Source organism: Arvicanthis niloticus, unplaced genomic scaffold (assembly GCF_011762505.2).
Source record: "Arvicanthis niloticus isolate mArvNil1 unplaced genomic scaffold, mArvNil1.pat.X pat_scaffold_134_arrow_ctg1, whole genome shotgun sequence".
Taxonomy (NCBI): Eukaryota; Metazoa; Chordata; class Mammalia; order Rodentia; family Muridae; genus Arvicanthis; species Arvicanthis niloticus.
Window position 1 is genome coordinate 84,696 of NW_023045329.1, and position 15,652 is coordinate 100,347.

Sequence of the window (15,652 nt, forward strand, 5' to 3'; positions counted from 1 at the left end):
CACTGTAAAATAAACCTTTCTGACCAAGCTTGAGAATGACACTAGTCTGTGGGAATATGCATAAATATTTAGAAGGCAATACAATTGTTCTAATTGTATTGAACGGCAAAATAATTAGAAGACAATATAAGCATTTAGCAAAACACCACTAGGTTCTCTCCTGGGGCCTGGAGCCTGGAGCCTGGAGCCTGGAGCCTGGAGCCTGGAGCCTGGAGCCTGGAGCCTGGAGCCTGGAGCCTGGAGCCTGGAGCCTGGAGCCTGGAGCCTGGAGCCTGGAGCCTGGAGCCTGGAGCCTGGAGCCTGGAGCCTGGAGCCTGGAGCCTGGAGCCTGGAGCCTGGAGCCTGGAGCCTGGAGCCTGGAGCCTGGAGCCTACTGAACCGTGGGCTTTTGACCAGGTTTACTGGGCCAGACATGGATTTCTTCCTGTGGAACAGGCATCAAATTCAAGCAGAAAGTAAAATGTCTCCCATAGCATTCACATCGCTATTTACACTGTTGGGCAGCAGTGTCAAACTTGATGAAGTTCTAACTTCTCTGAAAGCAGTAGTGCATTCTGATCTTGCTGATCCTCAACCAGTGCTGTCCAAGCAGCTTTGCTCCTTCTAAGCCTAAAGAGAACACACCAGAACCCTTGCCTTATGTAATCATCCCAGACAAAGGTGTGTTTATGATTAGTAAATTTAAGATAGAAACCAGATGTGGTCAGATACACCTCCTCTCTATTGTCTGGCTTGCCTGAGGCCCCCACAGCTGTGCCTCTGTGGGCAGCTAAGTTTTCTGCTTCAGAAACTCCTACTCCATAGTCAAGGTCCAGTTTATCTTCTCTAGGCAAGTCTTATCTACCCAAGATCCCACTTCTCTGTCCTTACAGCACCTGGTACATATATCTGTATTTCATTAACTTATAATGTATATTTTTATTGCTGTTTTATATATTCACTGTGTTGGGAACACACTAAAAAAAAAAAAAACCCTTATTTTAAGAACTACCATTTTATTACCAGACTCTGTTTTATAGAGAGAAACTAAATTTAAGGTCCCAGGCACTAGGGAAGCTGGGCACTACCCTATAGCTGAATAGCTTCTGTTGTAAATAGTTGTCTAAGTCTGGACATCTTGAAAGGCCATCTCAAGGACAACTTCTCCATCTTTGTTGGCATAGTCAAACAAGTTTATGTTCCCAGGCCTCATGTATCTCACTTCTCCAGCTGTTTTCTTAATTGTCTGTTAAACAGTAAAGGTTATAGAAACTGCTGTGATCTAAACCAAGGTGTAAAAATATATAACCAACTTTCTGTTATATCCTAATTAACTACATGCAGCTCCTTTGCCCCCTTATCACTCTGAGCTCCAGACCTAAAGTCTAGGAGAATGAATTAAGTACCTTGAAGCCAGGTGCCCTGACTGCGATCCAGTTTCTAAGGGGGTACTCCCTTGTTTGTCCCATAATGTCAAAGTACAATTGGAGAGCACTGCAGCTCCTCCCAGTTCCGTCTTTGCTTTGTGCTCCTATCCTATAAAAATGTTGTACAATCTTCCGTCAGGATCAAGAGGCAGATTCCAAACTGACCACCTCCCTGCGTACTCAGAAAATAAAGCTTTCGTTTTTAAACTTCTGTATTTGAAGTGAGTTTTCTGGCTTCCACCCTGAACCCAACAACCTTTCTGTATCACCCTGAACACCTCAAAGAGTGTAACCATGGTTCTCCCAGCTCTCCTTCTCTCCTTCTTCCTCCCTTCTCCCTCATCTTTCTCCTCCTCTTCTTTGTCCTTCTCCCCTTTCTCTTTCTCTCCTTCCTCCTTCCTATTTGTTTTCATTGAATTCATGTTCCTCAAACTAAAATATTTATTGAATATTTTTCTTCATCAATTAATTTATTTATTCATTTTTTCATCCCAATCACAGCCCCCTCTCCCTCCTCTCCTCCCAATCCTGCCCTTACACTTTCCTCTGCCACTCTCCCCTCTTCTTCTCCTCAGAGTAACGAAAGCTCCCCCTTGGCTATCACCCTGCTCTGGGAAAATTGCTCTGCCAAGGTCTATAAAGAATTGTGTTGGAATTTTGATGAGAATTCCATTGAATCTGTAGATTGCTTTTGGTAAGATGTCCACTTGTACTATGTTAATCCTACCAACCCATGAGCATGGCAGATCTTTCCATCTTGTGATACCTTCATCAATTATTTTTTCTTAAGAGACTTGAAGTTCTTTGACATACATAATTTCTTTCTTAGCCTGTTTATCATTGTATAAAGGAGAACTACTGATTGATTCTTAGCTAATTTTATACATTTTGCTGAAGGTTTTTTATCAGCTATAGAAGTTCTCTGATAAAATTTTTGGAGTCACTTATGTATATTGTCATATCATTTGCAAATAACAATACTTTGACTTCTTCCTTTCCAATTTGTATCCCCTTGGCCTCCTTCAGTTGTCTTATTGCTCTAGCTAGAACTTCAAGCATATGTTAACTAGATAAAGAAAGAGTGGGCAGCCTTGTCTCGTCCCTGATTTTAGGGGAATTGCTTTAAGTTCCTCTCCATTTAGTTTGATGTTAGCTATTGGCTTGCTGTATATTGCTTTAGTTTAGGTATGTGCCCTGTATCCCTTATTTTTCTACTGTCTTGAACATGAAGGGGTGTTGGATGTCATCAAAGGCTTTTTGGGTGTCTAATGAGATGATCATGTGTGTTTTTCTTTCAGTTTGTTTATATAACAGATTATATTGATGGATTTTCATACTTTGAACGGTCCCTGTGATGAAGACTACTTGATCATGGTGGGTGATGCTTTTGTTGTCTTCTTGAAAAAGTATTTTATTGAATAAGTTTGTCAATGTTACTCCTGTTGTGGAAGAGTTTGAGGATTATTAATACTTTTTTGAAAGTCTGGCAGAATTTCTGCTTTAAAACCCTCCGGTCCTGGGCTGTTTGTTTGTTTGTTTTGTTATTGTTGTATTGTGAGACTTTTAATGACTGCTTCTATTTCCTCACAGATTATAGGACTAGTTAAATAGTTTAGTTTACCTGAGCTTGACTTAGCTTTGGTACATATGTAGAAAATCATCCATTTCATTCAGATTTTCCAATTTTGTGGAGTATGGGCTTTTGAAGTAAGACCTAATGATTCTTCGGATTTCCTCGGGGTCTATTGTTATGTATCCCTTTTCATTTCTTATTTTGTTTAATTTGGATACTGCCTCTCTCCCTTTTAGTTGGTTTGGCTAAGGGTTTGTCTATCTTGTTGATTTTCTTCAAGAACCAGATCATGGTTTTGTTGATTCTTTGTATTGTTCTCTTTGTTTCTAATTTATTGATTTCAGCCCTGAATTTGATTATTTCCTGCTGTCTACTCCCCTTGAATGTGATTACTTATTTTTGTTTTAGATCTTTCTGGTATGCTGTTAAGTCACTAGTATGAAATCTCTCCAATTTCTTTATGAATGTACTTACTGCTATGAATTTTCCTCTGAACACGGCTTTCATTGTATCCCATAAGTTTGTGTATAATGTTCATTCATTTTCATTAATTTCTAGAAGTCTTTAACTTCTTTCTTTATTTCTTCTTCAACCCAGTGGTTATGTAGTAGAGAGTTGTTCAGTTTCCATGAGTTTATAGGCTTTTGGTTGTTGTTGTTGAGGTCCAAATTTAATCCATGGTGATCTGTTAAGATACAAGGCATTATTTCAATTTTCTTATATCTGTTGACGCTTGCTTTGTGCCTGAGTATATGGCAAATTTTGGAGAAGATTCTGTGAGGTGCTGAGAAGATCACATATGTTTTTGTGTTTGGTTGAGATGTTCTGTCTAAACAATTTGTATTATTCCATTTTTATTATTCTCTTCCCTTGTTTCTTTTTCTTTTTTTTTTTAAGAGGGCTGACATTTTATTAAGGATGTTGGTTCTAACCGCTTTTCTTTTTTTCCCTCTTTTATTGGATATAATATTTACATTTAAATTTTATCCCCTTACCGCATTCCCACCACCACCCAGGAACCCCTTATCCCATCTCCTCTCCTCCTGCTTCTATGAGGGTGTGCACCCACCTACCCCCCAATCCCCCTCCCCACCCTCAGATTCCCCCCCACACTCAGTGTTCAGCCTTCATGGGACCAAAGATCTCCTCTCCCACCTATGCTCCAACAAGGCCATCCTTCCCTACATATACAGCTGGAGTCATGTGACCCTCCATATGTGCTCCTAGGCTGGTGGTTTAGACCCTGAGGAGCTCTGGCTGGTTGGTATTGCTGCTCTCCTCATGGGGCCACCAACCCTTTCGGATCCTTCAGTTTACTCTCTAACTTATCCATTGGGAACCTTTGATCAGATTAATGATTAGCTGCAAGTATCTGCCTCTGGGTATGTCAGACTCTGGGGGACCTCTAAGCAGACAGCCTTATCAGGCTGCTGTCAGCTTTCCCTTCCTGTCATCCATATCAGTGTCTAATTTTGGTGATTGCACATGGAATGAATACCCAGGTGGAATGGTCTCCATACAATCTCTCCTTCAGATTCTGTCCCACACTTTGTCTCCATATTTGCTCCTTGGTATTTAGTTACTCCTTCTAAGAAAGACCTAAGCATCCACACTTGTTCTTCCTTCTTCATGAGCTTACTGTGGTCTGTTAGTTGAATATTTGTTGTTTCAAGCTTTTGGGCTAATCTCTGCTTATCAGTGAGTAAATACCATGTGTGTTCTTTTGTGATTGGGTTACCTCACTCAGGATGATATTTTCTAATTCCATCCATTTACCTAAGAATTTCTCAAATTCATTATTTTTAATAGCTGAGTAATATTCCATTGTGTAAATGTACCACATTTTTTGTATCTATTCCTCTGTTGAAGGGCATCTGGGTTCTTTCCAGCTTCTGGCTATTATAAATAAGGCTGCTATGAACATAGTGGAGTATGTGTCCTTGTTATATGTTGAAGCATTTTCTGGATATATGCCCAGGAGTGGTATAGTTGGGTCCTCAGGTAGTGCTATGTCCAATTTTCTGAGGAACCACCAGACTGACTTCCAGAGTGGTTGTACCAGCTTGCAACCCCACCAAAAATGGAGGAGTATTCCTCTTTCTTCATATCCTCGCCAGCATCTACTATCACCTGAATTTTTTATCTTAGCCATTCTGACTGGTGTGAGGTGGTATCTCAGTGTTGTTTTGATTTGCATTTCTCTGATGACTAAGGATGTTGAGCATTTCTTCAGGTGCTTCTCGGCCATTTGTGTTTTCTCAGTTGAGAATTCTTTTGTTTAGCTCTGTACCCCATTTTTAATGGGGTTATTTTGTTGTTTGGCGTCTAATTTCTTGAGTTCTTTGTATATATTCGATATTAGCCTTCTATTGGATTTAGGAATGGTAATGATCTTTTCCCAATCTGTTGGTTGCCGTTTTATCTTGTTGACAGTGTCCTTTGCCTTACAGAAGCTTTGCAATTTGATGAGGTCCCATTTGTCGATTCTTGATCTTAGAGCATAAGCCATTGGTGTTCTGTTCAGGAACTTTCCCCCTGTGCCTAGGTATTCAAGGGTCTTCCCCAACTTCTCTTCTATTAGTTTCAGTGTATCTGGCTTTATGTGAAGGTCCTTTATCCACTTGGAGTTGAGCTTTGTACAAGGGGATAAAAATAGATTAATTTGAATTCTTCTACATGCTGACCTCCAGTTGAGCCAGCACCACTTGTTGAAAAGGCTGACCTTTTCCCGCTGCATGGTTTTAGCTCCCTTGTCAAAGATCAAGTGACCATAGGTATGCAGGTTCATTTCTGGGTCTTCAATTCTATTCCATTGATCTTCCTGCCTGTCTCTGTACCAATACGATGCAGTTTTTATCACTACTGCTCTGTAGTACAGTTTGAGGTCAGGGATGGTGATTCCCCCAGAAGTTCTTTTATTGTTGAGAATAGTTCTCACTATCCTGGGTTTTTTTGTTATTCCAAATGAATTTTCAAATTGCTCTTTCTATTTCTATGAAGAATTGAGTTGGAATTTTGATGGGGATTGTGTTGAATCTGTAGATTGCTTTTGGCAGGATGGCCATTTTTTACTGTTAATCCTGCCAATCCAGGAGCATGGGAGATCTTTCCATCTTCTGAGATCTTCGATTTCTTTCTTCAGAAACTTGGAGTTCTTGTCATACAGATCTTTCACTTACTTGGTTAGATTCACTCCAAGATATTTTATTTTATTTGTGGCTATTGTGAAGGGTGTCATTTCCCTAATTTCTTTCTCAGCCTGTTTAATCCTTTGAGTAGCGGAAGGCTACTGATTTGTTTGAGTTGATTTTATATCCAGCCACTTTGTTGAAGTTGTTTATCAGGTTTAGGAGTTCTCCGGTGGACGTTTTGGGGTCACTTAAGTATACTATCATATCATCTGCAAATAGTGAAATTTTGACTTCTTCCTTTCCTATTTGTATCCCTTTGATTTCCTTTTGTTGTCTAATTGCTCTAGCTAGGACTTCCAGTACTATATTAAATAGGGAAAGTGAGAGTGGGCAGCCTTGTCTAGTCCCTGATCTTAGTGGGATTACATCAAGTTTCTCTCCATTTAGTTTGATGTTGGCTACTGGCTTGCTGTATATTGCTTTTACTATGTTTAGGTATGGGCCTTGAATTCCTGATCTTTCCAAGACTTTTAACATGAAGGGATGTTGAATTTTGTCAAATGCTTTCTCAGCATCTAGTGAGATGACCATGTGGTTTTTTCTTTGAGTTTATTTATGTAGTGGATTACATTGATTGATTTCTGAATATTGAACCATCCCTGCATTCCTGGGATAAAGCCTACTTGATCTTGGTGGATAATTGTTTTGATGTGTTGTTGGATTCGGTTTGCGAGAATTTTATTGATTATTTTTGCATCAATATTCATAAGAAAGTTTGGTCTGTAGTTCTCTTTCTTTGTTGAGTCTTTCTGTGGTTTAGGTATGAGTGTAATGGTAGCTTCATAGAACGAATTGGGTAGTGTTCCTTCTGTTTCTATTCGATGGAATAGCTTGAAGAGGATTGGTATTAGGTCTTCCTTGAAGGTCTAATAGAATTCTGCACTAAAACCATCTGGCCCCGGACATTTTTTGGTGGGGAGATTTTTAATGACTGTATCTATTTCTTTAGGAGTTATGTGACTGTTTAGATGGTTTTATCTGCTCCTCTTTTAACTTGGTACCTGGTATCTGTCTAGAAAAACTGTCCATTTCATCCAGATTTCCGATTTTGTTGAGTATAGGCCTTTGTAGTAGGATCTGATGATTTTTTAAATTTCCTCTGTTTCTGTTGTTATGTCTCCCTTTTCAGTTCTGGTTTTATTAATTTGAGTACTGTCTCTGTGCCCTTTGGTTAGTCTGGCTAAGGGTTTGTCTATCTTGTTGATTTTCTCAAAGAACCAGCTCCTGGTTTTGTTGATATTTTGTATTGTTCTTTCTGTTTCAACTTGGTTGATTTCAGCCCTGATTTTGATTATTTCCTGCCGTCTACTCCTCTTGGGTATATTAGCTTCTTTTTGTTCTAACGCTTTCAGGTGTGCTGTCAAGTTGTTAATGTATGCTCTTTCCATTTTCTTTTGTGGGCACTTAGAGCTATGATTTTCCTCTTAGTACTGCTTTCAATGAGTCTCACAAGTTTTGATATGATGTGTCCTCATTTTCATTTAATTCTAAAAAATCTTTAATTTCTTTCTTTATTTCTTCCTTGACCAAGTTATCATTGAGTAGAGCATTGTTCAGTTTCCACGTGTATGTGGGCTTTCTGTTGTTTTTGTCCATGTCAAAGACAAGTCTTAGTCCATGGTGGTCTGATAAGGTACTAGGGATTATTTCAATCTTTTTGTATCTGTTGAGGCCTGTTTTGTGACCAATTATATGGTCTATTTTGGAGAAGGTACCATGAGGTGCTGAGAAGAAGGTATATTCTTTTGTTTTAGGCTGAAATGTTCTATAGATGTCAGTTAAGTCCAGTGGGTTCATAACTTCTGTTAGTTTCATTGTGTCTCGGTTTAGTTTCTGTTTCCATGATCTGTCCATAGCTGAGAGTGGGGTGTTGAAATCTTCCACTATTTTTGTGTGAGGTGCAATGTATGCTTTAAGCTTTAGTAAAGTTTCTTTTATGTATGTGGGTGCCCTTGCATTTGGGGCATAGATGTTCAGAATTTCGAGTTCCTCTTGGTAAATTTTTCGTTTGATGAATATGAAGTGTCCTTCTTTATCTTTTTTGATTACTTTTGGTTTAAAAAAACGATTTTATTTGATATTAGAATCGCTACTCCCGCTTGTTTCTTGTGACCATTTGCTTGGAAGATTGTTTTCCAACCTTTTACTCTGGGGTAGTGTCTGTCTTTTTCACAAACGTGCATTTCCTGAATGCAGCAAAATGTTGGGTCCTGATTACATATCCAGTCTGATAGTCTATGTCTTTTTATTGGAGAATTGAGTCCATTGATATTAAGAGATATTAAGGAAAAATGAATATTGTTTCCTGTTATTTTTGTTATTGGAAGATTACTTTCTTGCTTTTTCTAGGTTGTAGTTCCCCTCCTTGTGTTGGAGTTTTCCACCAATTATCCTTTGAAGTGCTGGATTTGTGGTGAGATATTGTGTAAATTTGGATTTTTCATGGAATATTTTGGTTTCTCCATCAATATTGATTGAGAGTTTTGCTGGGCATAATAGTCTGGGCTGGCATTTATGTTCTCTTAGGGTCTGTATGATATCGGTCCAGGATCTTCTGGCTTTTATGGTCTCTGGTGAGAAGTCTGGTGTACTTCTTATAGGTCTGTCTTTATATGTTACTTTGCCTTTTTCCCTTACTGCTTTTAGTATTTTTTCTTTGTTTTGTACATTTGATGTTTTGACTATTATATGGCGGGAAGTATTTCTTTTCTGGTCTAAACTATTTGGAGTTCTGTGGGCTTCTTGTATATTTATGGACATCTCTTTCTTTAGGTTAGGGAAGTTTTCCTCTATAATTTTGTTGGGGATATTTACTGGTCCTTAAGTTGGGAGTCTTCCCCCTCATCTATACCTATTATCCTTAGGTTTGGCCTTCTCATTGTGTCTTGGATTTCTCGTATACTTTGGGTTAGTAGCTTTTTGTATTTTGCATTTTCTTTGACAGTTGTGTCAATGTTTTCCATGGTATCTTCTGCACATGAGATTCTCTCTTCCAATCTCTTGTATTCTGTTGGTGATACTTGTGTCTATGACTCCTGATCCTTTTTTTAGGTTTTCTATCTCCAGGGTAGTCTCCCTTTGTGATTTCTTTATTGTTTCTACTTCCATTTTTAGATCCTGGATGGTTTTGTTTAATTCCTTCTCCTGTTTGGTTGTGTTTTCTTGAAATTCCTTAAGGGAATTTTGTGTTCCCTCTTTAAGGGTTTCTATTTGTCTACCAGTGTTCTCCTTAAGTTCTTTGAGAGTGTTATTTATATCTTTCTTAAAGTCCTCTATTATCATCATGAGAAGTGATTTTAATTCTGAGTCCTTCTTTTCTGGTGTGATGGGGGTGTTCAGGGCTTGCTATGATGGGGGAACTGGGTTCTGATGATGCCATGTAACTTTGGTTTCTGTTGCTTACGTTCTTGTGCTTGCCTTTTGCCATCTGGTTAACTCTAGTGCTGCCTGTACTTGCTGTCTCTGACTGAAGCCTGCCTTTCCAGTTATCTTGCTTGTGTCTGATCTCCTCGGGGTCCAGATGTCTCTGTGATCTTCTCCAGCTTCAGTGAGTACAGTGGTACCTCTAGGATGCCTCAGAATATGGTGCCTCCAAGGTAGCAGTCCAGCTAGGTGTCTTCTATTCTGGGTGCGGTGTCTCCTCCAGGATGTCTCAGGATAAGGTGCCCACTGATATGAGTGCAGTGGCTCGTCTAGGATATCTCAGGATATTTTGTTTGACACTCTGAGTTCAGTTGTTCCTCTGTGGCTCTGGGTTGAGTGGAACTTCCAGAATGTTTTGGGTGGAATCCGGGGTCCACACAAGAGCAGACCGGGCAGAGGTCTGGTCCATGCCTCAGATCTGGGAGAGGGGTGGAAGGGGAGTGCTAGTCTGAAGGGGGGGGGGGGGTTATCTGCTGGAATCTGAGCGCTCCCAGCACCCAGCTATGGGCTTAGGGCAGTGTGTGCATCTTCCTACCTACGGCTGGCTGTGGGATCCGTGGAGCCTCCATTATGTCTTGGGCGGAATCCGGGGTCCACACAACAGCAGACCGGACAGAGGTCTGGTCAATCACCTTCCTTTCACTTCTGAATTTTCTGCAGATCCTTCTTCCAGTAATGTCCTTCACTGGGTCTCTCTGGGTCTCTCATTTTTGCAGCCCCACTATGGGTGCCATAAATGTTGTGGCCTGAGCTGCCCATGCTTGGGGGCCAGAAATGTTGAAAACTGCACTACCCCACGTTTGGGGGCCAAAATGTCTTGGACCATTCTGTCAATGTTGGGACCCACACTGCCAAAAGCCTTGGGGACTAACTTGTTAGCCCTTACCCGCCCCAACCAGCTCTGGTCTGTGAATCGGGGTTCAGCAAGAGAGAGAGTGAGGATGGACTCAAAGAATGAAGACCAGACAGTGTGTGATTCAATCCCATTTATTCTTCAGTCTCTCTTATTCTCTCCAAGTCCCAAGACTTGAGTTCCTAGTCCCTAGTTCCTAGTCCCTAGTGCCTCCAAGTTCCAAGTTACTTCTTCCAAGTGCTAAGTGCCTAATGTCTAATGCCTAATAACTAACTCCAAGTTGTACTCAACTCTTCTGTCTGCCTCTCGCCTTTTATATCTCTTCCCTTGTTTCTTTATTACTTCTTTTCTATCCTGTTGTTTCTTACTCTTCTTTCTTTCTTTTTCTATCTATCTATTATCTGCAGCAGAAAGAAAACCTCATTTGAGAAGATCCAAAGAGAAATCAGACTTTCATTAATGCCAAATTCATCATTTTGGACTCTTGAGTTCTAAAGTAACCTGACAAAATTTTGTTACATAAATATAAAGTAGGATTTGGTCACAACTATACTCCTAGAATAATTACAAAACCAATTTCATTTATGCATGTGGACAGAAAGATGGGCAGTGGGTAATCCTTAGAACAAAAAACCCTTGTGATCAGAGATGGGATCTTACTTTCATTTGGCATAGCCAACAGCTGTCCATTGTACATATCCTGATTGACGAAGTCTCTAGTACATATGAAACTCACTCTGGAGCTTTGCAAAAAGACGTGAGCATCCTTGGAAAACAAATTAATGTTGGGAAAAATGCAGATTACTGATTAGAAAAGAACCATTTGTATTCTTAACAGAAAAAAAAAACATCATTTTCTCATCGCATCTCTCAACCTCTTAACTATAAAGATAAGTTAGTGATATTCCTCAGAGTTACTTCCTAGATGGCAGCAAAAAGCACTTGTTTAACTTAGTAATTGTTGATATAATCCATAATACTATGCTGCACATCCTAAATTCTCTAAAAGAACAGATCACCAAGCATACCAACAGAATAATTATGTAAAGTGAGAAATGTGTTAATGAGAGGCCAGCCTGGTCTACAGAGTGAGTTATAGGACATCCAGGGACCAAGAGAGAGAAACCATACAGTTGTTTAAACAGGAGTCATGCAATGTAAAAATAAGTATAAAGCCAAGCCTGATATATTGTGAACACAAGAACTCTAAAGGATGTCTTAGAGTCACACTAGCAAGCCTACTAAAGGAAAGTCTTGTAAGGAAGGTATAGGCATTGGGAAAGTCAGTTGCAAGTCACAGGTACTTGCTGGGATCCTTAGCCAGATTAGTCTTAGGTCTCTGAGCAATTTGGAACAACACTCTAGAGAAGAATGAGTTTTGTTGCTAGGTAACCATCCAGAGAAAGCTGGGACACTGCTGGAACACAGAGGAATCCTTCTTTAGGGTCCTATAGCACTTCCATGGTGACTCCAGTTAACATGGCCCCACTGGCCCCACTGGGCCCTACTGGGGCTAAGGAGAAGGTGGAGCTGGGACTAGTGACGTCAGGCAGCAAATAGGCCCACATAATGTGTTACTTTGGTCAAGAAGTGCTGAAAAGTGATTGGGATATTGGAGAGATGTCTCTGTTATTAAGAGTATTTACCAAAAAAAAAAAAGTGTATTTACTGTTTTTGCAGAGGACCCAGTTTTAGTTCCCAGAACTCACATGTCAGCTAGTAATTCAGTTTCCAGTTTCATAATCTAGTAACTTCAGTTTCAAAAGATCGAATATTTCTTTTGATCTCTGGGGTCTTCTGGATACACATTGTGCCCATAAACTCACACTGAAAACACTAAATAAATGAATAAATAAATAGATAAATAAAGTTTTTTTTTTATGTGTAGAAAATATATAATAAGCAAATCCTAGCAAACACTATGTGGTTTTTTTTTTCTTTTTTTTTTATTAGATATTTTATTTACACTTCAGATGCCATCCCCTTTCCCCATTCCCCCCCACCCCCCTTAGAAAACCCCTATCACATGCCCCCTTTTTCTTTTGCATTTATACATTTTTTTTAAATAATGTTAATCATAAGCGTTATAAGTTTGGAATTGTTCAATCAGAGGTGTAACCCACTGACCGACCTAGATATAACAACTATCTTTGACTGGTGGAGATACATGAATATCTGCCTCCCTGTCTCCCCCCTCTTTCTCTCTTTCACCACCTAGCTTCTCCTATCCTTCTTCTCCTCCTCTTCTTACTCCTTTTCTTGCTCTCAGTACTCCTCCTACCTTAGCTCCTCCTACACATCACCCTTCCTGTTAAAATGAAACTTTTCTCTCAAAATACAATTAGAGCATAATTATGCCAATTTGTACCAGTGAGGTACAAGATAGTCCTAATACCCAGTCCATCATTTTGTTGACTAACCAGCACCTCTGTCGTCTATCCTAACTAAAACATTTAGTTCTGAACCTGGCTTTAGGATGAATGTCAGCTGACTACCATCCACTCAAATCTTTTCTCTTACGGTAAATAGCTATAAGTTTTCAACCCCGTCAGAAATCCAGAATGACTGAGTTAACTATAATTGTGGGAAGCACAAAGCATAGCTTCTAAAACTTAGCCAATTTATAGAGACCTCTGAACACCTGAAAAGCCCCTATACTACCGAACGTTGGAGCATCAAATCTTCAGCCTTCTGGCCCAGAATCATCTGACAGACCTTGGTGATGCAGGATTATTAAGGACTGATTACTCTGTCTAGGCAGATATAATCAGTCGACTATTCTGCATGTGTGTCCTTTTCTGGACAGTAATTTGTCTGTAGATGGAGAGAGGCAATGCTTGCCTAGTGGCTGTTACCACACAACTGGAGTAACTCCAAGGATGCTCAATTTCTTCTTAGAATCCACGACAGGAAGCTGTCAGGAGCAGACAGGTCTCTAATCAATATGAACATTAATATATAAATATTTGTAGCATCAGTTCTATGGACTTCTGATGTTTTGAAAACCAACTATCCATGTAAGGTAACCTGGACTGTTTTCTGTTAACTCCTCTCAGCTATTTCTAAGTAAAATATGGAAAGCACCCTAACAATAAACTCAAAAATATGAATTTGCTATAGTCCCTTAACTCATAGGTTAACCATCCCAAATCAGTTAAAAAAAGTTAAAAAGGGCTGGGTCTAGGCATTGTATTCCTAAATGTGTTATACAGGCACAATGCCCATGAGTGTATCAATATTCATCTCATTTTTATATTAATAAGAGGCTCGTACCAATGAAAAACCTTAAATTTGAGATCAAAGTAAATTTTGTACCATTTAAGAATTTATAACTTCATCTTGATAATAAGTATACAGATTTCTACCAGTAGGTTATGGCTATGCAGTAAGTCCTAGCTAATCCCCCCTGTTCCAACAAAACCACTACTTGTCCCTAGAAAGACAGACCATTATTAACCACATTAGTCCCCAAGCTCAGGGAATAGGGGCGCTGACTCTTCTTTAACTTCTTCAAGCTGATTAAGGGCGTTGAGATTTTAGAAGAGGGGTGGGGGGGAGAGTAAGTTGTTAAGCCTCTGATGCTGTGTCTTCACTGAATCCAGATGGAATTCCAGGACATCAGAGGTTTGGGCAGGTCTGCTCAGTATGCTTGATGAGTAGATACACCAAGGCTGTGTATTCTGCAATATACAATTCTCAGAACAAGTTTTAGTATCAAGAAAAAAAAAATTTCCACCCCCAGGGCGCTGACATTTTTTTTTTAAAGATGTTGGTTCTGAAGACTTTTTTTTTCCCGCTTCTTAAAATTGGTTGTAGTATTTACGTTTCAGATTTTATCCCCTTAGCCTACTTCCTCCCACCACCCAGAAAACCTATCCCATCCCCCTCCTCATGCTTCTATGAGGCAGTGACCACACCTACCCCCTCACTATCCCCTCCCCGCCCTCACATCTCCCCCCCACTGTGTGTTCATTTTTTTTTTTTATGGGACCAAGAAACTCCTCTCCCACCTATGTCTGACAGGGCCATCCTCCCCTACATATACCTCTGGAGTCTTGGGTCCCTCCCTATGTGTTCCCAGGCTGCTGGTTTAGACCCTGGGAGGCTCTGGTTGTTTTGGTATTGTTGCTTTCCACCTGGGGTCAATAACCCTTCTGCTCCTTCAGTCCTCTCACTAAGTTCTCCATTGGGAAACCCCTGATCATATCAGTGGTTAATTGTGAACATTGTCCTCTGAGTGTTTTAGTCTTTGGCTGACCTCTAAGGAGACAGCTATATCATGTTCCTCACATTATGCACTTCCAGCCATCCACAACAGTGTTTAGATTAGGTGGCTGTACATGTGGTGAATACCCAGGTGGAAAGGTCTCCTGATGGCCCCTCCTTCAGTTTCTGTTCCATGTTTTGTTTCCCTATTTGCTCCCTTGAGCATTTTTATTTCTCGTTCTAAGTAGAACTGAGGCATCCCCTCTTGGTCTTCCTTCTTCATGAGCTTCATGTGGTCTGTGGGTTGAGTCTTCGCTAATCCAAGCTTTTGGGCTAACATCCGTGGAGATATGTTTGTGTAACTCTCTTCTTTTGGGGTTTTTGGAAGATTACTTTCTTGCTTTTTCTAGGTTGTAGTTTCCCTCCTTGTGTTGGAGTTTTCCACCAATTATTCTTTGAAGTGCTGGATTTGTGTTGAGATACTGTGTAAATTTGGATTTGTCATGGAATATTTTGGTTTCTCCATCAATAATGATTGACAGTTTTGCTGGGTATAGTAGTCTGGGCTGGCATTTGTGTTCTCTTAGGGTCTGTATGATATCAGTCCAGGATCTTCTGGCTTTTATGGTCTCTGGTGAGAAGTCTGGTGTAATTCTTATAGGTCTGCCTTTATATGTTACTTTGCCTTTTTCCCTTACTGCTTTTAGTATTTTTTCTTTGTTTTGTACATTTGATGTTTTGACTATTATATGGCGGGAAGTATTTCTTTCTGGTCTAAACTATTTGGAGTTCTGTGGGCTTCTTGTATATTTATGGACATCTCTTTCTTTAGGTTAGGGAAGTTTTCCTCTATAATTTTGTTGAGGATATTTACTGGTCCTTTTAGTTGGGAGTCTTCCCCCTCATCTATACCTATTATCCTTAGGTTTGGCCTTCTCATTGTGTCTTGGATTTCTTGTATATTTTGGGTTAGTAGCTTTTTGTATTTTGCATTTTCTTT